The sequence below is a fragment of the Mustela nigripes genome, chromosome 15 (assembly GCF_022355385.1).
Source record: "Mustela nigripes isolate SB6536 chromosome 15, MUSNIG.SB6536, whole genome shotgun sequence".
Taxonomy (NCBI): domain Eukaryota; kingdom Metazoa; phylum Chordata; class Mammalia; order Carnivora; family Mustelidae; genus Mustela; species Mustela nigripes.
In genome coordinates this window covers 47,895,403-47,919,743 of record NC_081571.1, presented here as the reverse complement: position 1 = coordinate 47,919,743, position 24,341 = coordinate 47,895,403, and the positions used below count along the sequence as shown (strand labels likewise).

Genomic DNA, 24,341 nt, shown 5'->3' with positions numbered 1-24,341 from the left:
TTAAATTTTATGTGGAAGGGTAAAAGAAAATGTGACAAAGTTTATAAACAGCATTTGGATTTTAAAAATTAAATCATTGAATTTATTACTGTAATACATTTATGAGAAATGACCAATGTTTTTAAAGTTTTCTAAGGATAAATACTTCACAAACTTAAAACACAAGCATTATTATATTTATGAATGTAGATGAAAGTGTCGGAGGAAATTTAAATAAGCTAAAGATAGGGCTAATCATTAAAAATTTAATATGTTTAAATTTATATGAGCACATATTAATCAAGGGCCCCCTTAAAAAGGGGGCTATTGCTATTATTTTGTAGATTTATAACTAAATTACAAGGCTTTGAAAGTTCAATTTAGAAACTTAAGGAAAATATTGTTTGTTGACATAATTATTTTTAAAAGTTGATATTTATTCTATGAAGAAAACAACCACTAATAGTATTTTTCGAATACAAAGCACACTCACTCAAAAACAAAAATATTGTTCACGTTTATAAAATACTTTCATACATATTATTAATTTGTCATACCCTCAATATTCAAAATAATATTTTCTTCAGAATTATACTCTATCCATCATAGAACTAAGAATAGAATTCCATAGTACAGCTTTAAAAATTCATTTTATTAATAATGCTTAGGAGAAAATAAGTATTTGCTCACATGGGCTCAAATTACCTAACTTATGGATTCTAGATCACTTAAAGTAAAAAATGGACAATGTTTATTCTATATAGATAATAACATACAATGACTATATTTTTGTGTAGCATAAATGTATTTCTATTTTACTACATTTTCCCCATCTTTGAACCAATCACCTTTGTTAGTTAAGATATTTAAACATAAAGTTAAATAAGTCTATTTCTCTTAGTAATAATTCAGAAACTTAAGATATGACTGCATGGACATTCACAATTGTCATATCCTTTATCCTTCATGCCCAAACACAAAATATTGAAGTCCTTTTAAAAATAATGCATATTTAAATGTTTATATTTCCTCAAATGTCCAAAACCTGTTCCTTTTCCTCACTTTTATTTCCAGATATAAATGATGTATAATAATTGGCTGATACAAATGGCATGTTTAGATTTTAACTGGTATAGAAGATGCTTACAGGGACTTTATTTTTAATTCAGATGTTTGAAAAGGGGAATTACATTAAAGCTGGTTTGATGTCAATTAAAAAATTAAGAGAATTCCTAAAGGACTGTAGAAAACTGGCCATCAAGTGTACACATTAGGAGGAATAGCTAAATTGTATGTCCAAACAGTGTCTTGATTGATTTTTACTCTGATCTTCTCACCAAATTACATTTGCGAAAGTAACCATGGAGACTAAAAGCTTAACTACTGAACTGAACTAGCAAAGTAATACCAAAGAGTGTAGTAAAAGAAAGTAAAGGTGTCTTCAGAGTCAAAAAGGTGGCTCATTGTAACATATAATACGCTACATTAACTTTTCTAAATCCTAAGAAATCAAGAGCATCTACTTACTCTCTGGAAAAGTAGGAACAGAGAAGCAGATTAACCAGTCAACAAAATGTTTATGTTTTAATGCCTAGTTTAATATTCCATGCATTTGTTACTTATCTAATGGTTTAGGGTATAGAAGTACATTTCTTTAAAAAATGTATCATATCCCTAGATCTACATTCACAATCAGAATTAATCAGATCTATGGTCATAAAATATATTATTGTAGTGGTTGAAAAACTTTTTTGGACTAAAGCTATTTTTCTAAAGATTTATTTATTTGACAGAGAGAGAGAGAGAGAGATCACAAGTAAGCAGAGAAGCAGAAAGAGGGAGAAGAGGAAGCAGGCTCCCCATTGAGCAGAGAGCCCCAAGCAGGGCTGGATCCCAGGACCAGGAGACCATGACCTGAGCCGAAGGCAGAGACTTAACCCACTGAGCCACCCAGGCATCCCTGAACTAAAGCTATTATCCATATATTCTACTATTAATTTAAACAGAACACCAATCAAAATAATTAAGAATTTTCAGAAAAATCTCAATTCTTCAATTAACTTGAATTATAAAAGGATATGGAAATTACAGATGTAGGTTAAAATGAATAAATGATTTTCTAATTTATAGGGTGAAGGTAAGTTAAAAGTAATATGTTCATAGTGCCATCTATTTATCGGTCAAATATTCACTAAAAACCTTCTACAATGCCAGGAATCCAAAATGGCATTGGTGGCATAATTTCAAACAACAAATATAACCAGCACTGTGAGAAAAAAAAGGCACTTATAAGCAAATAATACTCTGAATAAGTACTATGATAGATTTAAGTACCAGATGTAAAAGAAGTTGATTAGGGAATATCATATTGCTCAGGGAGATGAAGAAAGATTTACTTAAGAAACTCTTATTTGTAAGGATAGAAAATTCAGGAGGAGGGATCTGAAGTAGTCCTGAAGTGCGAGGTAGAAAGCAATTCTGTTCTCTCCCTAACCACTTCCTACTTGTCCCCTGCATACCTAACACTGCTAAATCTAGGTAGGAGGAGGGTATTTCTGCTGGTCTTTTCTTCAGAAGCTCAGAGATCAATCTCACACTGTTTTCTGATGAATCCTTAGGAAATGCAAACTGATTAATCTCCTTGAATTCCTATGTTCACAATGCTAAGTAGCTTTAATTTGGAAAATTTTAGGGTGCCTTTCTCTCTGTGTAAGAAAAAGAAATCATGAAGAAATGATTTAAGAAAAAGAATCATTATATGTATTTATCATTTGACTTTTCTTTCTTTGGAACTATAAATTATGGATAAGAATCCGAATTGTAGAAATTACTGAAGGAACTTCCATTTTACTAGTTTAATTCAGAGACATACTTTTTTGTCTTATATTTGTAGTAAACTCGATAATATACAAAACGTTTCCTTAAACATTTTGGAAGTATTCTTAGTTAAGAGGTTATATGGGTTTAGATCACATGGGCTGTGTTTAGACTCTGTCTTTTTCTAGTTACGTGAGTAGGGCAAATTACCTAACTTCTTTGTTGCTGACCTTCCTCACTGTAGATATATTGACAGGATTGTGAAAATTATTTAAACCACTTAGGCATTGAGCTAAGCACTCTCATGAGGCCTTTTCTGGCTCAGTCTGTGAAGCGTCCACCTCTGGATTTCGGCTCAGGTCATGATCTCAGGATTGGGATATCAAGTTCCCTATTGGGCTCAATGCTAAGCATGGAGCCTGCTTAAGATTCTTTCTCTCCTGATGGCCACTCCATCTCTCTCTCCCTCTCTAAATAAGAAAAAGAAAAAGGTCCCTTGAATTATGCATGGTAAGTGTTTACAGAGAAAATCAAAAGACTGCTTACTACTTGACAACCATTTTAATAGAAGCAATTATATGAATACATTTTTCATAAAGTTCTTTTCTCTAAGAAATGTACACTTATTAACAAAACCCAGGTTAATATTAGCACTAGCTCTGAATCAGAAAGAAATAAAAAAAAAAAAAAAAGCAACCAACCCCCCCCCTTTTTTTTAAAGATTTTATTTATTCATTTGACAGAGACAGAGATCACAAGTAGGTAGAGAGGCAGGCAGAAAGAGAGAGAGGGGGAAGCAGGCTCCCTGCTTGATCCCATGACTCTGGGATCATGACCTGAGCTGAAGGCAGAGGCTTTAACCCACTGAGCCATCCAGGCACCCCCAAAAACCTTTTAAAAAATATAAAATAAATAACTAGCTCATCGAGTAATTTCATATGTCATGAAAGTAATCCTGTTAGAAGCAGGGTCAGGGAAAAAAGGGAAAACTTACTAATTCAAAGAGAAAAAATAAAATTGTTAAAAATTAAAATACACTTATAAAATATACAAAAATTATCTATTCCTCTCATACTCAAACTCTTCCTAATGTCCGTTTACCACTTTCTATTCACTTTATCAATCAAACTAGTCTCATGAAAGACCAAATTACATTGATGATTTTATTCAGGCTGTTGTAATAGAAGGGATGTTCTTTAATGCAGACATTTTAAAAGACTAGGGAGGTAAAAACGTAAGGTTCATTGTCATGGAAACAAGGGTGTTATGAAGAAGGATGACAGTGAGTCTTACTTGAAGGCTGGAGGTGTTTAATTCTTGGAATATGCGGAAAAGTCATACCTTTGCAGTTAGCCATTTCTCAGGACATGGGAGGGGAGGGGAGGTTTTCTCAACAAGCTTTCCAGGAAGACAGGACTCAGATAAATTCAACATTGTCAGTCCCTTATTTATTCAGTATTAATATTCAATGTTGGACAATTTGGAGATAATCCTAAGCCTCCTGAGTAGAGTGGATTAAAGGTGAACTGGAATAGGTAAATTAAGTGTCCAGAGGCAGGGATGTGGTACCTTTATAGTCAGTAGCAGAAAACCAGAACTCTTACTATACCAGTAGGTGAACACAGGATCATAAGCATCAAACCTCATATATGATCTGTAAGGTATAGTCCACAGGTCTGATAGATATATATTTTTTTTTCAAAGATGGGCATTGTCTTTAAAATATTTTAGGTAATTCACAAAATTTAAACACATAGAGTTTGATCACTGAACGCCCATTTCTAACAGTTTCTTGTTGATTCTGAATTAACAAGCAAATTAAATTCATTCTTTACAGTCTTCCTTCCTATACTGAACTCACAATAAGATTTCCTCTATTCAAATATCTTATTTTAATATAGTAGAGGGAAAAAAAGATGAAAAAGTCAAGATGATTGCTCCAAATTAAATGGGCTCTTCTACTTTAAACTTCAATAGCAGTCTTTTAGAAACACCTATAATGGGGCACCTGGATGGCTCAGTGGGGTAAGCCTCTGTCTTTGGCTCAGGTTATGATCTCAGGGTCCTGGGATCGAGCCTGGCATTGGGTTTCCTGCTCAGTGGGGAGCCTGCTTTCCCCTGCCTCTCTGCCTACTTGTGATCTCTCTCTCTCTCTGTCAAATAAATAAATAAAATCTTAAAAAAAGAAAAAGAAACAGCTATAATGTTGACAGACTAGATATTGTTTTATTTTCCACATATTCTCTTTTTGCATACCATAGGTCTTCTAAATTTTTTTATTTCTGATGTCATCCTAATGTATCTTAGGGTGCTCTTCAAAAGTGATAGGAAGCTTAAGATCTGTTACAATTGCCATGTTGGTATTTACAGTGGAGCAGGCTGTTACTAATAAGTTCAGTTTGTTAAAATACAAATTAGTTGTATAATGTTTATTAGGAAACTCCGATAACCCTCTCAGATTCCTAAAGTTATTTTAAAAAAGTGTAGTAATTGTCTGTGTGGCTGAAGTGTTTATGCCTGCCAACTTCATAGCTGTATTTGTTTAAAAAAAAAAAAAATCCAATGTTATCTCCCAGTATTCAATATTTACCTAACACTAGCATAAATATAACTTCTGAAGGGGTACAATATGCATTACCCCAAAATATGACACCCTCCCACATTGAATATTTTAAGCTGAAGGAATTTGAGAAAATGGCAGATGGAAGGAAGATCCCTCTGACCTTCTCTCCCAGCCCCTTGTCCTTCTGAACCAAGTCATAAAACCCTCAAGTGAGAGGTGCCTTCCCCATACCCAGAAGAAAGGAATATCCTTATCTTTGAAGACGAAGACCATGATGAAGAATCTCAATAAACAGACTGTACTTGCCAAGTTCAGTCTCATACTCTTCAATCTATCACACTCATTATACTCCTCAACCTATCATTTTCCATCACAGCTGTTTACTCTTCATGAAACCTAGCATAAAAGTACATATGTCGAAGTGTTTCTTCGGATTTTCATTTCCTTAGGAAGACTCCCATGTCATGTAAAACTTGCATATTAAATAAATTTGTCTACTTTTTCTCCTCTTTATCTGTCTTCACCAGTTTAATTTTCAGATCCAGCCAGGGACCCTATAGGATCAAGGGAAAGCTCTTCCTTCTCTACATTTTCATTACTGGTTCTTTAAAATATTTTTTCTTACTACTGTTTTTGGTTTATTATTATTTTTTTATTTACTATTTACTATATAGTTTTGCTTTATTTTCCTTCCTTTTTTTCCCCTATTCTGACATAAGCTTACTCACTTGAGAGCCATATAAAATTTTTTCCTTCAATTTTATTTATTTACCTTAGAGAGAGAGAGAACACAAGCAAGGAGGAGCAGGCTCCCCACTGAGCAGGGAGCCTGATTTGGGCCTTGATCCCAGGACCCTGGGATCATGAGTTGAGCCAAAGGCAGCCAATTAACCAACTGAGCCACCCAGGCACCCCCACTTGAGAGCCATATAAAAATGGAGTAAACTTCTGTCTGTGAAATGGGGTTATAACTCTTTAATATCATTTAATACAATACCTGAAAGAAAGTAAGTCTGTAATAAAGATTAGTCATTACCTGTATTAGGTATATTTAATAATTATAGTTAAATTATTTATTTAATTTTTAATAAAATTTTATTTCTCTTTGCTCCTTTTAAAAATATCTCAAGTACATGGTTCCTGGGTGGTTTGGTTGGTTAAGTGACTGCCTTCGGCTCAGTCATGATTTTGGGGTCATGGGATTTCATCGATATTGGGTTCTTTGCTTGGCAGGGAGTATGCTTCTCCTTCTCCCTCTGCCCCTACCTTCTACTCTTTCTCTCTCTCAAATAAATAAATAAATAAAATCCTTAAAATCTATCTATCTATCTATCATCTCTTTCAAGGACAAAATTTCACTACTGTTTTTGTTTATTTAAGAAACATCACTGTTTTACTTATTTTGAGAATTGTAATTTAATTATTTTTATACCTCTTACTTAAATTTTATTTACCCTCAAGAATTACATTCTCTCCGTATCTGATTGGAAAAGACATCCAGTTCCCCCTAATAACTGAGGCACGGTTTATCTTTAAGTGGCAGTAGGTAATAATAAAGCTGACTTTCTCTCTCTTTCTCTCTCTCTCTTTTTTTTTTTTTTTTTTAATTTTGGTCTATATTGTTCATAGTTGCAGCAAAACCAGAGGCTGGAGTACCTATTAAGTTGTATATTTGATAGACTTTATGAAGCAATCTTCAATATAAAATAAGAAAAAACCAAAACTGCGTAATAAATAAGTGACTAAAATTGAAATGAATCGCATGTTGCCTGGAAAATCACGGAGACAAGGAATAAGAACATTCTGTTGTCTGTAAACCATGCATCACCTGCTTTTCTTTTATTTTTAAAGGCTGCTTGGAGGGGGGATATTATTTTTTATAGATGAATGGTGATTATTATATTTAATTTCCTTTTTTGCTATGGTATGATACAATAATTTAATATATCAACCATTTCCCTACTTTTGTGTGAAATAGAACTAGCACCATACATCTATAGAAGCTAGAGAAAATATGAGTTTTCATTCCTGCTTTTCTCTCCCTCCCTCCTGTCTCTAACTTCCCCCACCCTCCTCTCTCTGTCCTTCAGCTATTACATATCACTTCTTTCAGAAAAGTATTTTACCTTGAACTCTGTCCCTTTGGGTTATTCAAGAACTGCCATTTCTATTGACCTTTTTCTTGGTCAAATATAACTTGTTCAGTGGTAGATATTTCTTCACAATTGGACCTATAATTATAAACTCACATCATGAACTTTGACAATCCCAGGACCAAAGCACAAAACACTCTTACTACTTCTATTAGAGTCTCAGGATTCACACAGATACTTGAAACTCTTCTAGCTAGGTTTTGGAACATGTTTGGCACAGGAAATACAATTCTAGGAGTAGCTAGAGTGGGTTCCTGATTATCGTTCAGAGCCAATAGAAACAGAGAAGACACAGAATGACTTCACCCCTGTTGAACAAGTTTCAGCTCTTCAGATAAAGTCTGTCCTCCATTAGATATTCATTCATGATGGAAATAATAATTACACAGATATGCTTACACATATAAACATAATAAATATTGCCTAAGCAGTCTCTAATTAACTGTGATAAAGATCCCTATAAATTTTTTTCTTGTCTAATCCAGAGGAATACTTTTGTAAAATACAATTAAAAAACATCACATCAATACTAATTGTTCTAGAACTTTCTAAATGTTTATTTTCTATATCTGTACTCAACTTGTTAAAGACTTGTAACAAATAATTTGTAGCATGTTATATTGACCTGAACATCTTTAGTCCCATGAAAAGTCACTGTATCTTTTGGGATTAGATTTTAGTGAAAGCACCAAAATCAAAGTGTCACAAACCAGAGATGATATTTCTATTTTATTTAAAGTCTGAAGGTATGCAAACCAGGTATGGTAGCTCTGTATCATGGAGTCCCCAGATACCCAGCTTCTTCTATTCTACTGTCAATGTACTTGGGCTCTATTGGTTTTCCATTTGGGGAATATGGGGCTTTATCACTTTGTCACCACATCTGAATAAAAGCAGCAGGAGCCAAGAAAAGACAGTTAATGAGAAAGCTCTTGTGGGAGCTATTGGAATTCCAAGTACCTGACATACAGATAGCACTCTGTCTTTAACTTATCAGCCAAGATTTAGTTATAGGGACACACTTAACTACATAAAGTGTTTGAGATGAAGTCTTTATCCTGGAAAGTTTGACTAACTTAAAAGAAATCCAGGATGGGAAAGAAACTGCAAGCTCTAAATCTACTTCAAGCTCACCGCATAGGTACAATTTAGTGTTTAACAGAGTTCCCAGCAATAACACATTTGATTCATTACTTTAAGAAAAATTCTATTTGAAGTTTATTTGCCTTCCAAAACTTTCTGAAATAGAACAGAACTACTTTTTCCCCAAAATTGGAATTACTGGAGCTCAGTTTCTGCTCATATGCTGTCTATTCCAGGAAATAAAATGCATATTTAATTTTAATACAGTTCAATGACCCTCTCTCTTAGATATGAGTGATAAAGTTCATTTCACTGCCTCAGTGACTTTGACATCACTGGACGGTCATATCCTCAACAGTGTCATTTACTAAGGAGACCAAAGGAGGATATATACTATTATCATTTTAACCTGACAAACCCATATCACTTCTGGGATGGATTAAGTACTGGCATGGCAAATTTCATGGTCGCTTTTGGTATTTCAGGATGAACTTTCAAGAAAAGGATATCCTTTCAAGAAAAGGATAGTGCTTAAACACATCTGGAAGACTTATTTCCTAATAAAATTTATGAAATTGCCTGAAGTCATTATCAATCTAATTTGCTAATGTAAGTGAGCCACTGAGAACAAAAGACTCATGTTAATTTTAAGATATATGAAGATTAGATTTCTTTTGGACTTTTGGTAACAAGTCACATAAAAATTTTTGCTTCCCTCCCAAAACTTCTTATTTTCCCCAGTTCCCAGACCAAGAACAAAAAGAAAGTAAGAAAAGAAAGAAAGAAAGAGAGAAAGAAAGAAAGAAAGAAAGATGGCTTGGATTAGGATATATTAGAGGGTATTATTTAGATTACATTATGAGGATTGGGCATAAGATGGGTAGGTATGTAGGTACTAAAAGAAATGGGAATTTATATCATGTTTATTTTCCTAAGAGTAGCATACGTGCTTTAAATATGCATTTTGTTACATTGTGATCTTAAGGTTTGAGTTCTGTTTGTAGTTTAGACAGATGTAATTCAATAGTTTAGGTAAGAGATGATTATATCTTGCATGAGGTTAGTGATGATGAAGAGGAAATACATGTGAATAAATTGGAGCATCCATCAAAGGGTTTAGTGATGGATTCTATTTGCAGGGGGCAGGTAAAAAGAGTGATGCCTGGCTTTTTAAGCTAGTGAAACATAGTGGATATCAGTATCATTCATTGAGATAGGGAGAACTGAAAGAGAACCATACTTTGAAATCAGTGTTGTGCACAATTTCAGAATGGATTCAACAGAAAGTATTATTATCTCACACAATTACAAAGTACATTCTTAGAGTAGAAAGAAACCTTAGAAGTTATCTGGTCTATCATCTTAAATGATGATAGTTGTACTATTTCTGCTTGAATGTCTCAAGTGATAATATCCTCTTGGCTTTATAAACACACAATAATACTTTTTAAATAGGCATCATTATTTTGATATTCTTCTTATGCTCAGACAACATCTGCCCCTTTGTGGAAGATTAATAACAATTTTGGAAGTAGAGTTTTATAAGGTTTTCCTCTACCTGTTCAAAAAGATCTTGACACTCCTTAATGAAATGTTTATTGCTTAGAATGGCAAACCTGTTCCCCTGCCTACTGAGGAGGTTATATATTCAAAATGAGAAAAAGTTAGAACTGATATACAGATGATGGAGACAATCAAACCCACAACAAAAATACCTTTTTTATTAAACTGAGGGATATGATGAATGGTTTTGTATGGTTAAAAGATACACTGAGGTATATTAAACATTTTATGACTTATTGAGCAAAAATCAATTCCAATGGGGCAATGCCTAACCAGATGTGGTTAGGAATGCTCCACCTACTGGAGACAACTATGGGCTTCCCAAATATGTGGCAAAGTCATTACATATATACATGCTTATGCTCTTTGATATACATGAAAGAGAATATACATAAACATATATATGTTTATGCTTTTTAAAAAATTTAATTTAAATTTCTTTTCAGTGTTCCAAAATTCATTGTTGATGCACCACACCCAGTGCTCCATGCAATATGTGTCCTCCTTAATACCTACCACCAGGCTCACCTATCTGCCCACCTCCATCCCCTCCAAAACCCTCAGTTTGTTTCTCAGAGTCCAGTTTCTCATACTTCATCTCCCCCTCCAATTTCCCCCAATTCACTTTTCCTTTGCTTCTCCTAATGTTCTCCATGGTATTCCTTATGCTTCATAAGTAAGTGAAACCATATGATAATTGACTCTCTCTGCTTGTCTTAATTCACTCAGCATAATCTCCTCCAGTCCCATCCATGTTGATACAAAAGTTGGGTATTCATCCTTTCTGATGAAGGCATAATATTTCATTGCATATGTGGACCATGTCTTCGTTATCCATTCATCTGAGGAAGGGCATCTTGCCTCTTTCCACAGTTTGGCAACTGTGGCCGTTGCTGCTATGAACAATGGAGTACAAATGACCCTTCTTTTCACTACCTCTTGATCTGTGGGGTAAATACCCAGTAGTGCAATTGCAGGATCATAGGGAAGCTCTATTTTTAATTTCTTAAGGAATCTCCACACTGTTTTCCAAAGTGGCTCCACCAACTTGCATTCCCACCAACAGTGTAAGAGGATTCCCCTTCCTCCACATCTTCTCCAGCACTTGTTACTTACTGTCTTATTGATTTTGGCCATTCTAACTGGTGTAAGGTGGTATCTCAATGTGGTTTTGATTTTAATCTCCCTGATGGCTAGTGATGATGAATATTTTTTCATGTGTCTGTTAGCCATTTGTATGTCTTATTTGGAAAAGTGTCTGTTCATGTTTTCTGCCCATTTTTTGACATGATTATCTGTTTTTTGAGTGTTGAGTTTGAGAAGTTTTTTATAGATCTTGGCTATCAGCCCTTTTTTTCTGTAGCGTCATTTGTGAATATCTTCTCCCATTCTGTGGGTTCCCTTTTTGTTTTGTTGATTTTTTTTTTTTTTTTTTTTTTTTTTTCTGTGCAGAAGCTTTTGATCTTGATGAAGTCCCAAAAGTTCATTTTCACTTCAGTTTCGTCTTTGGAGATATGTCTTTAAAGAAGTTGCTGTGGCCAATGTCGAAGAGGTTACTGCCTATGTTCTCTGCTAGGATTTTGATAAATTCCTGCCTCACGCTGAGGTCTTTTATCCACTTTGAGTTTATCTTTGTGCATGGTGTAAGAGAATGGTCGAGTTTCATTCTTCTACACATAGCTGTCCAATTTTCCCAGCACCATTAACTGAAGAGACTTTTTTCCATTGGGTATTTTTTTCTTGCTTTGTCAAAGATTATTTGACCATAGAGTTGAAGGTTCATATCTGGGCTCTCTACTCTGTTCCCATGGTGTATGTGTCTGTTTTTGTGCCAGTATCAAGCTGTCTTGGTGATCACAGCTTTGTTGTAAAGCCTGAAATCAGGCAATGTGATGCCCCCAGGTTTTTTTTTTTTTTTTTCAACATTTCCTTAGCAATTTGGGGTCTCTTCTGGTTCCATAGAACTTTTAGGATTGTTTATTCGAGCACTTTGAAAAATGCCAGTGTAATTTTGATTTAAAGTAAATTTCTCTAGGCAGTGTAGGCATTTTAACAATGTTTACTCTTCCAATCCATGAACATGGAATGTTCTTCCATCTTTTTGTGTCTTCAATTTCTTTCATGAGTGTTCTGTAGTTCTTCTAGAGTACAGATCCTTTACCTCTTTGATTAGGTTTATTCCCAGTTATCTTATGGTTCTTGGTGCTATAGTAAATGGAATCAATTCTCTAATTTCCTTTTCAATATTTTCATTGTTAGTGTATAAGAAAGCAACTGATTTCTATACATTGATTTTGTATCCTGCCACATTACTGAATTGCTGAGTTCTAGTAGCTTGGGGTGGAGTTCTAGTAGTTCTAGTAGTTTGGGGTGGAGTTTTTTTGGTTTCCTATATAAAGTATGATATCATCTGTGAAGAGAGAGAGTTTGATTTCTTCTTTGCCAATTTGAATACCTTTTATATCTTTTTGTAGTCTGATTGCTGTTGCTAGGACTTCTAGTACTATGTTGAACAACAGTGGTGAGAATGGACATCCTTGTCATTTTCCTGATCTCAAAGGGAAGGTTTTTTTTTGTTTTGTTTTGTTGACTGTTTCTTTTGCTGTGCAGAACTTTTTGATCTTGATGAAGTCTCAAAAGTTCATTCCCCATTCCCCAAAAGTCAGCTTTTCCCCATTGAGGCTGATAGTCGCTGTGGGTTTTTCATAGATTTTATGAAGTTGAGGAATGTTCCCTCTATCCTTATACTTTGAAGGGTTTTAATCAGGAATGGATGCTGTTTCTTGTCAAATGCTTTTTCTGCATCATTTGTGAGGACCGTGTATTTTTTCTCTCTTCTCTTTCTGATTTGTTCTGTCACATTGATTTGTGAATGTTGAACCACCCTTGCTTCCCATGGATAATTCCTACCTGGTAATGGTGGATAATCATTTTAATGTACCGTTAGATCCTATTAGCTAGGATCTTGTTGAGAATCTTGGCATCCATATTCATCAGGGATATTGGTCTGAAATTCTCCTTTCTGGGGGAGTCTTTACCTGGTGTGGGGATCAGGGTAATGCTGGTTTCATCAAAAGAGTTTGGAAGTTTTACTTCTCTATTTTTTGAAACAGCTTCAGGACAATAGCTATTATTTCTTCTTTGAACGTTTGATAGAATTCTCCAGGGAATCCATCAGTTCCTGGGTTCTTGTTTTTTGGGAGGTTTTTGATCACTGCTTCAATCTTGTTACTAGATATTGGTCTATTAAGATTGTCAATTTCTTCCTAATTCAGTTTTGGAAGTTTATAGGTTTCCAGGAAGGCATCCATTTCATCTAGTTTGCTTAACTTATTGGCATATAACTGTTGGTAATGATTTCTGATGATTGTTTCCATTTCCTTAGTGTTAGTCATGATCTCTCCCTTTCATTCATAATTTTATAAATTTATTAATAATTTTATAACATTATTGCTTTATTAAAATTATGAATTTACTAATTAATAATTTTATTGATTATTGATAATAATATTAATTTATGACTTTTGGGATAGTTTGGCCTGTTTATCAATCTTATTGATTCTTTCAAAATCTAGCTTCTAGTTTTGTTGATGTGTTCTACTGTATCCCTAGTTCCTATCTCATTGATCTCTGCTCTAATCTTATTTCCCTCCTTGTGTATGGGGCTGGCTTAATTTGTTGTTGATTCTCCCGTTCTTTAAGGTCTAAAGAGAACTGATGTATTCTGGATTTTTTAATTGTTTTGAGTGAGGCTTGGATGGCTATGTATTTCCACCTTAAGACCACCTTTACCATATCCCATAGGTTTTATGCCAATGTGTCTTCCTTCTCATTGGTTTCCATGAATTGTTTAAGTTCTTTGATTTCATGGTTGATCCAAACATTCTTAAGCAGGGTGGTCTTTAGCTTCAAGTGCTTGAATTCCTTCCATACTTTTTCTTGTGACTGAGTTCCAGTTTCAAAGCATTTTGGTCTGAGAATATGCAGGGAATAATCTCAATCTTTTGGTATCGGTTGAGCCCTGATTTGTGACCAAGTATGTGGTCTATTCTGAAGAAAGTTCCATGTGTGCTCGAGAAGAATGAGTATTCTGTTCTTCAGGGTAGAATGTTCTGTAAATTTCTATGAAGTCCATCTGGTACAATGTGTCATTCAATGCTCTTGTTTCTTTATTGATTTTCTGCTTGGGTGATCTATTACTGAGAGTGGTTTGTTAAGATCCCCTACTATAAATGTATTCATATCAATATGACTCTTTATCTTCATTAACAGTTGTCTTATGCATTGGCTGCTCCTGTATTGGGGGCATAAATATTTACAATTGTTTGATCTTGGTGGGTAGGTCCTTTAAGAATAATGTAGTGTACTTTTTTTTTTTTTTTTTAATCTCTGCCTACAGTCTTTAGTTTAAAATCTAATTCATCTGAGAGGAAAAGGCTACCTCAGCTTTCTTTTGAGGCCCACGGGCATGAAAGATGCTTCTCCATCCCTTCACTTTCAGTCTGGATGAATCTTTAGGTTCCAAATGCATCTCTTGTAGACAGCATATGGACAGGTCCTGTTGTTTTATCCAATCTGCAACCCTGTGTTATTTTATGGGACTGTTTAGGCCGTTTACATTAAGAGTAATTATCGAAAGATATGTTTTTATTGACAAAATGTTGCCCGTGAATTCCTTGTTTCTATATATTGTTTCTGTATATTTCTGATCTATGTCACTCTTGGGTTCTTTCTTCTTTTATAGAATCCCCCCTTAATATTTCTTGTAGTGCTGGTTTGGTGGTCACATACTTTTTTAAACCTTGCCAGTCTTGGAAGCTCTATATCTCATCTTGAATGTCAGCCTTGCTGGATAAAGTATTCTTGGCTGCATGTTCTTTTCATTTAGTGCCTTGAACATGTCTTGCCAGCTCTTTCTGGCTTCTGTGGACAGGTCTGATGTTATTCTGATTGGCCTTTCTCTGTACATAGGGAATGTCTTCCCCCTAGTTGCCCTCAGGAGCTCCTGTCTAAAATTATGATTCATCAGTGCCACAATCAAGCGTCTTGAGGTCTTTCTAGATTCTATCTTGCAGGGTGTTTTTTCTGCCTCTAGGTCACGAACATTGGTTCCATTCCCCAGATTGGGAAAATTTTCATTGAGAATTTGTTCAACTATATCTTCTAGCCTTCTTTCTTTATCTTCCCCCTCAGGGATCCTGATAATTCTCATGTTGGAATGTTTCATGGTGTCACTTATTTCCTTAGTTCTATTTTCATGGTTTCCAAGCTATTTCTTCCATAACTCCTCCTAATCCTTTTTCTCTAACAGTTTGTCCTCTAGATCACTAATTCTACCTTCTGCCTCAATTACCCTAGCTTTTAGAGTATTTAGATTAGATTAGATCTCATTGATAGCATTTTTTACTTCTTCCTGGGTGGCTTTCACTTCTGCCCTAATCAATTCCATGTTGTCACCTAAGGTTTTCTCCAACCTAGTCATTACCTGGGTAATTGTTACTCTGAATTCCCTTTCCGACATACAGTTTATGTCTATATCCAATAGTTCTGATGGAAAGGACACAGTCCCTGGATTTTTTCTCTGTTGGATGTTCCTCCTCCTAGTCATTTTGGTGAGAGGTAGTTGAATGGTGAGGGATGTGTAGCTGAATTTATCAACCATGATTCAGGCAAGGTGCACCCTGGAACTCTTTTGAACAATCAGAAATCATCACCAAAAAAAAAAAAAAAGGAAAAAAAAAGAAAAGAAAAAAAGAGAGAGAGAAAGAAAGAGAGAGAGAGAAAAAAAGAGAAGATCCAGCCAGAATGGTCCCCAAAGGTAAGTTTTATACAAACAAAAACGGACAAACAATAAGACCAACGTAAGTAAATGATGAGGAAAAAAATTAAAAAAAAAAATAACCAAGGCAAAATGAACCCCAAGGATAAGATTTATATAATACCAGAACAAAAACAAATACACAGAAACACTGACAGAAGAAATGGATGGGAGGATGGTTATAAAACCTTGATGTGGATGAGGAAGGTTATTTTGATTCTTCCTGGGTGTATCTTGATATCTTTGTTAAAGGACTCAACTCTCTAGAGATAAAAGGAAATTAAAACTGCTTTCTATATAGGGGTAGTACTGATTAGGGAAAGAGGATTACCTTGAAGCTCATATCTATATGTATATTAAAAAAATAGAAAAGCAAAAGAAAAACACAGGTATATGTATTTAAAAAGTTCAAGTTAAAGGGTTATTATGGAATATGTTGTATGGAGCCTGTCATTGTAATGGTAAGTAGGTTAAAAAAATTTAAAAAAAAAAAAGAATAGTGAGAACGAATTAAAAATATAAGTTGTATTTATAAGGTTTTAGGTAAATACCAGGAGCTTAATATCTGGTTTTCCCCTGATATTGGGGTTTTACAGTTTTATGGGGACCCTGTGGTGGATTTCCTCTTGTTACTTTGGCTGGCTTTCTGGGGGAGGGCTTGCTGCGTTGCTTTTCAGTCAGTCTTGCTTGGGTTGAGTTCTCCTGCCCCCTATCAAGGGGCTGGGTTCTGTGGAAACCAGTTTTCAGGCTTTTGTTCTCTGGAGGTTTTTGTTCTTTGGTTTCTTTTTGCAGCTTTTCAGAGGTTTAGTGGAAAGCAAACTGCACCCAGACTTCCATCTCAGAGAGAAGCCTCAGTCTGCTCCCCTCTGGGTGGTCCAGAGCACATAGATTCCCCCTTTACAAACTCCACTGAGTCATGAATACTCCCACAGGCAGTGCACATCCCCAGCCACCATCCCAGGGGTTGCCCAAAGTGCCCGCTTGTCTCTGCACTCCCATGCCAGTAAAACCATGAGCGATATTGGTCCAGGGAGCCCACTTCCAGTGACTGCGTGGCCAGGACTGCTGTCTGGGGTCCAGACCTCAGGGTTTTGCAGGTTGTTGCCTGGTGTTGAGAGATCCCAGCCAGAGATAGCCCACTGAGATTTTCAAGCCTGGGCTTGAGACCATCAGCTAGCATCCAGATGGAGCTCTTTCAGGGGAAGGTGGTGAGCATGATTCAGATCCCAGTCACACAATGCATGCAAAGTGCAAAGGCTGTGGTTCTAGAGAACCTAGTCTAGTGCTGGTACAAGCAGCAGAAAGCCAGCGGCTCAGAGACCACCGCCTGCAGGCTTTGCCACACTCTCTCTGGCCCGGGTGGTCACCGGTGATGGCTGTCCTGGGTCCATGGGCTTAAGACCATGCCTGTGACCACCCAATTTCACCATTTTCCCCTTAAGATATTTGCTCTTTTTGAGTGCTTTTAACCAGAATCCAAGTTAATGCTGGTCCCCAATCACAGGGCACTTTCATATTGGGGTATTATTTTCCAATGGCCCAGTTCTGGTGGGCCCCTCCCCTTTCTGTTTATCCTCTGATATCAGTCTGATTTTTCCCACTCTGCTTTACTTTTCCACTGGTGTCTTCTGCCCTCATAGAGACCCAGAAGTGTATAATCCTACATCCTGATTTCATGGGTGTGCAGAGTGTTCTGGTAGAAAATTAGTTCACTCTAGGGGACTGGTTGAAACAGGGTCTCCTAGTTCTCTGCCATCTTGTCCTTACTGCTGTTCATACTCTTAATTTACAGTTTGTTGATTTTTAAAATATCCATTGATGCTTGGTTGTTTTTTGAACAGTATCATAAACCAAAAACCACAGACACCAATATCTTGAGGGAAAAAAAAATCTAAATACTAAGCATATTATTGAGACCGATGTTATTATTATTATTTTTTTTTTGAGAAACAGGTACTTAACATTTGTTTGTGTAGAATATTTTATGTAATATATGTTATGTCAGAAAGTGTAAAGGGTCTAAGACTTTACCAGACTTGCAAGTAAACAAGTTAGTCTATGGAATTTCATGTATATCCTGACAGAAGTACCAGACTGCAGAGACACAGGCGATGCACTACTCACACCAACACACCAGCCTGCGTGGAATCTTGGTGCCAGTCCTTTGAGCCCCAATCCTCAATGGAACACACAGTGTCACAGTTTGGAGGCTGATAAGTCTAAGATCAAGGTACCAGCAGATTTGTTGTCTGGTGAGTGCCCACTTCCTGGTTCACAGACATCTATCTTCTTGCTGTGTTTTTACATGATCGAAGTGGGGAGGGAGCTCTCTGAGGTGTCTTTATAGAACACTAATCCCATTAATGAAGGTTCTACCCTCATGACCCAATCACCCCCAAAGGCTCCACCTCCTAATACAATCACATTGATCTTAGAATTTCAACAAATGAATTTTGGGGGGAACACAAATGATCAGCCAATAGTCCACAGTGAGAATCAGGTATTATTTGGGTATGCAGTGGATTCATATTATAGGAGAGGTGCTCCAAAATTATAACACGAAGTATTGGACAGCAGCTATATCATCCCTTTAGCCCTATGGGAGAGAAATGCTTTATTTTAATCTAAAATGTCAAAGGGTGTTGTGATCTGAGGAGGGGAATCTCTCTTGGTTTGTTACACTGAAATCAAATCTGATGTCCCTCATGGGATGGTGTGCCTAAGTTTCTTATGACTCTAGAATGTAAGCAAATCTTCAGGAAGATGAGGGCAATTTCTACTATCCTGAAATGTGTCCAGGAGTGAAATGTTCTGTAATTCCTTTCCTAAGAAGACCTGAAATATAAAAGACAAAAGAAAAAGTAAAAAACAACCCAGAGAAATCCAGGAAGAACTATTGTCCGGCATTATGTTTATACTAGAATCAAGTAAGATTCTCATAGGCTCACAGGGTTTCTGAACACAACAATGGCTCCTAATTCTTCTCAAGGTTTCGGTGTGGTAAATCAAGACCCTGTCACTGAGACTATTCTTAGTGAAACTGTCTTGGAGCCTCAGGCTCTTAATGAAGTGGAAGATAAAGAAGAAGAACTATTACCAGCCTGTTAGAAGAAAGTGAGAATGAATTGGTAAGTTTAAACTTTCAGTCAAATAGGAATGCAGACAAGTTTCTCTGCCAACTAAAGGAAGATAATTCTGAGTTAATTAATAAATTGTGGACTCAGCAGAAAATCAGCAGAAAATTGTGACACAGTCACAAATAACAACCCCTCCAGGAACTCCATCATCTGCCCCCTCCATCAATGAAATAAAAAGCTGGCTCTCAATACTACCAATACTGCCAGGAGAATCCACACCAAGCTTCAATCTGAAGAATGTACTGAGACTCTAGACTCAAACTATATTGTGGGACAAGTGTTTTTCACTTAATACACTTAATAAAAGTGTATTTACACTTAAAGTAAAAGGAAAACTGGACTTGCATGCTTTTATCAAGCAGAAGATAATCACTTTAGCAGCTAGTACACCTCCAAAGACTTACCAAATAGCAATAAATCCAGGCTGGGTGCCCTCAAACACATGCTACGTGAAGTGGAACACTAAATGGAAGGATGTGAATGATGGACAGAATGTCAGGTCAAGGGACTACAGAGTAGTCAGTCTTACAGGTTTCATTCTCTCACCAGTGAGCTCCCTCTATTGTCTGGTTTGGTACCATAAAGAATGTGAGCTCCAGCTGCATAAAGTAGAGATAAGGCAGCAACTGGAACAACTGTTAGGTGATCATCGAGAGCTCACTGATGCACTTACAGCAGAAATTCTTCTTAGAGAAGAAAATACTGCTACCCAGGCAAGAGTTTAGCAGTGCATGGTCATAACGGGTGAGCAACTTCTATCACTCACACATGCCATGAAGAACTGTCCTTTGATAAACAGCAACAAAAAAAAGTCAGGCATCAGAAAGGGAATCCATGAGTAGGATATTTATAGATAAATCAGAGGCCCTGCTATAAATGCTAATGTCTCTGTGCCACTGATCTTCAGAGTGGAAGAAGTGGTTGAGTTCCCAGAGGAAAACTTGTCTGTTAGACTATCTCGAGTACCAACCTCCCCAGATAGTGTGAATCTGGCCAATAATTTTCCAGCACAGATATTTGGGCCTGGCAGCTCAAATAAACCATAAATACAGAAAATCAACTCAGAATTCTCTCCCCTGTAGGATGTATTAAGGAGGACTGTTCAAACTCATCCTGCTTTACAAATCCCTTCATTATGGAAATGATTGAGAAGGAACAAAATTGAGAAAAGAAGACCTTACCTAATGGTGCAGACAATCAGAATTCAAACAAGGAAAGTTATGGCTTCATACTCAGTGGTGGATGGTCTCTTCCATGGGAGGAGATCTGGAGAATGAAGCCCAGTGTCCTTACATTAACCCCTTGAAGCCTCTCTGTAGTTCTTATTCAAACACTCAGCAGGACCAGAACCTCCAGCTTCTTAGAAGAGTCCCCAGTACTGGGAGATGGGCAACAGCTTAGAACAAATGAGGCATCAATACAAAGAAATGACATCATGGCACGAATTGCTGTGTCAACAATGTGGAATTCACCTATCAAGGCACATTGGAAAAATAACACTGGGCCAAGAGAAGAGCAATGGGATGGACTTCAAGAATGAAACAAACAAGAGGTAAGTCATGCAAGTGACATGAAGGCTACTTTTGTAGCAACATGATCTCTAACACCAAGTAGCATGGAGGAACGGATTACAACAACGAATCAGCAGAGTATGGCTGCTCATGATGAAAAGCTCTTGCAGAGCAGCAGACACTTGCTGGTTTGAATCCCTCCTCTCCACCAACATCACCCATTCTGTCACCTCTCAGAGCACAGACTGAAGGAGGAACGAGGACAACTGAGGTATCTCTTATAGGAACAGAATCCCCTGAAAGTTCAAAATGTAGTGCTATCTCTCTCACTACTGGGATAAATATAATAAGATCTTAAGGGGCTACTAGGTATTCTTGTTCTCCATTAAACACTACCTTAGGAAGTAGGTGATGCATACCTCTTCATACAAGAGCAAACATTGAGGAGAAAAATGAAGAAGGTTGGTTTGTTCTGTCTACCCACTTGTCATGAATGAAGTTAGCTGTACTGATTTTGTTCTCATTAATATATCCTTGGGCTTCCACTCCCTTTTCCCTGTCCCTGCTTTTAAATTTTCATGTCCTTCTTTTAGATAAAACCTACACAGATCTTATGACATAGTATTTATGGAGCAAAGTATTTTAATTCTGACCTTTTCAATTGACTTTCCAACAACTAACCAATCTATAATCTCTGGTAAATATAATATTGACTATAGGGGAAAATTATGAACTTAAAAACTTTCCAGGAACATTTTTTGAGGCTCTAAGATTTCTTAATTTTTTTATATTTTTTAATTTATCTATCTACCTACCGACCTATTTATTTTAAGTAGGCTCCTTGCCCAGCATAGAGCCCAGTACAGGGCTTGAACGCATGACTCCAAGATCAAGACCTGAGCTAATACCAAGAGTTGGATACTTAACTGAATGACCTACCCAGGTACCTCTTCATTCATTTATCATTTATTTAAAGTATTATTAAGCTCTAATGATAAAATAAACACAGTCACAATCCAGCTAAAAACAATGTATAATCACACAAGTAGACAGAAAACTGCAACTATGAAAAGAGCTACCAATAGAATTTGACAGTTACAGAGATCAGAGAAGCTTCCCTGAGGCACTGATGCTGCTTAATGAAGAATGATTGTAATTTACCTAGAGGACCAAGGAAGGAAGGAAGGATACTCCAAGGAGAAAGAATGGCATGTGTGATGCCCCATGGAGGAAGCATAGCCTGTTCACAGCCCAGAGCAGAGGGATAAGGGCAGGTGGGATCCTGGTATAAGAAGGTGGTGGTATATAATATGAAATTTGCATTTGTTTAGGGATAACTGGCTTTATTTACTATAATAAATAAAAAGCTATGGAGGTGTTTGTAGGGGGGAAAGAGTATGGTAATTTAATATACGTTTTCAAAAGATAGCTATGGCTGATGTTTATCAAAACAGAAAAAGACCTGCCAATATAAATGTATCTTGCAGTATGAATTCAAGCAAAGTACAGCCCATAGTGAAGTAAAACACTGAGTGCAGACTTCTTATGTAAGTATTTCATGACTTATGATATCACATATATATTATGATAGGCAGAATTCTGAGATAGCCTTAAGAAGCCTAAATTCTACTGTGGGGCTCTATAGACTACTCTCCTTTTTGAGGAAAGGAATAGTTTGTGAATATGATGCGATAAGACTCCTCTGATTAATTTACTAATCATATGACTTAATCAAAAGGGAGATTACATAAGTAGGCCTGTACTAATCAAGTATGCCCTTTAAAGGGTCTTGTCCTTCTGAATTTAGGGAAGTCTTAAGGTAAGAGCAATGGATGAAGGCACATATCAAGGACCTGAGTGTGCCACCTGGGAGCTAGGAACGGCCCAGATTAGGCAGCCAGCAGGAAAGCGGGGCGGGGGGGGGGGCGGTGATTGCAGTCAGACAAACACAAGGAACTGAATTCTTCTAATCACCTAAATGAGTTTGGAAGACTCTAATCCCAGATGCCAATCTCAGTCCCACCCAATACATTAATTTCAGCCTTGTGAGATCTGAGAAGAGGATCCAGCTAATTTGCCCAAACTCCTGACTCAGAAAAAAAGTGTAAGATAGTATGCGGGTGTTGTTGTAAGCCCCTAAATTTTTGACAACCTGTTATACAGTGTTAGAAAACTCCGTGTGTGTTTGTGTGTGCATGTTCATTCTATAAACAATGAAGACCTTTTTCTTGAATTGCTCTTAACAAACAATTATTGCTGTGCTATTGAATTCCTAACTTCATTGTTAAATTAGGACAAAGTTTTAGTCAAAGTTTTGACAAAGAACATTAGTCATCACTATACAAAAATACACTGGTATGATATAATTGTTGAGTCATTAACATGAAGTTGAAGATACATTGCAATTAAATTAAAAAGCAATTTTTTTTTTAAAGATTTAATTTATTTATTTGACAGAGAGAAATCACAAGTAGATGGAGAGGCAGGCAGAGAGAGAGGGAAGCAGGCTCTCCGCTGAGCAGAGAGCCCAATGCGGGACTCGATCCCAGGACTCTGAGATCATGACCTGAGCCGAAGGCAGCGGCTTAACCCACTGAGCCACCCAGGCGCCCTAAAAAGCAATTTTGAAGATGCTTTCTGACCACTTAGATTTGAAGAGGTTCAAATTTGTAGTCTGAATTGGGGGTGGATGCTGTTGTGTAGTCATAGGTAAAATTAATGCTTTCATCCCAACATTGTCCTCTCCAGATTAACCTCATGTCAGCACAGTGCATAACACCTCACCTGAATGGCCGCAGAGAGTGTTAAATATTTTCTAAGCTGAAAATTAAACGATTTGAAAATTCTAGATTCAATATACTGAAACAGAGAAATCATAGTGGTTGGTAGTTAAATGAGTCTGCATGGTCAATCATTTCATTACTAATTGTATTTCTTTTTTAAAGATTTTATTTATTTATTTGATAGAGACACAGCGAGAGAGGGAACACAAGCAGGGGGAGTGGGAAAGGGAGAAGCGGGTTCCCCACCAATCAGGAAGCCTGATGTGGGGCTCAATCCCAGGACTCTGGGATCATGACCTGAGCTGAAGGCAGATGCTTAATGACTGAGCCACCCAGGTGCCCCACTTCTTTACTAGATGTCCATAGATTTTCCCCAAATGCTTAAATATCAAAATGAAGTTTCAACTACTGAATAATACATATAGTATATACTCTATGTTTGTATAAAATAGCATAATTTTGATACTTAAATAAATCTCCATTTATTTTACCAGTATTACATAGAAGAGAAAAAAATAGTCAATATATATCCATATATATCTATCTCCAACATACACATGCATATGTGTTTATATTATAATAATTAATGAAAACAATTACTAAAAATAATTTCCCCAATAATTTTTGTATATTTATACTCAGGACAATTCATGTTTGATAAACCTATATGTATGTATGTATACATATATATGTATAAACTTATATAAACTTATATATATAATCCTATATATAAATGTGTGTATAGATATATATGTATATATAAATACATAGTCATATATTTATATATAAATATATATATATATATATATATATAGAGAGAGAGAGAGAGAGAGAGAGATAGAGAGAGATACAGACCTATGTGTGGAATACTATCATATATATAACTTGAGTTTATAAACTTGTATATATATATATATATATATATATATATATA

At 36.2% G+C, this 24,341-nt stretch overlaps 1 pseudogene; it reads left to right on the top strand.

Moving 5' to 3' along the window:
* Window positions 1-15,963: 15,963 nt before the first annotated feature.
* LOC132002929 (spindle and centriole-associated protein 1-like) lies at window positions 15,964-21,117 on the top strand (annotated as a pseudogene).
* Window positions 21,118-24,341: the final 3,224 nt, after the last annotated feature.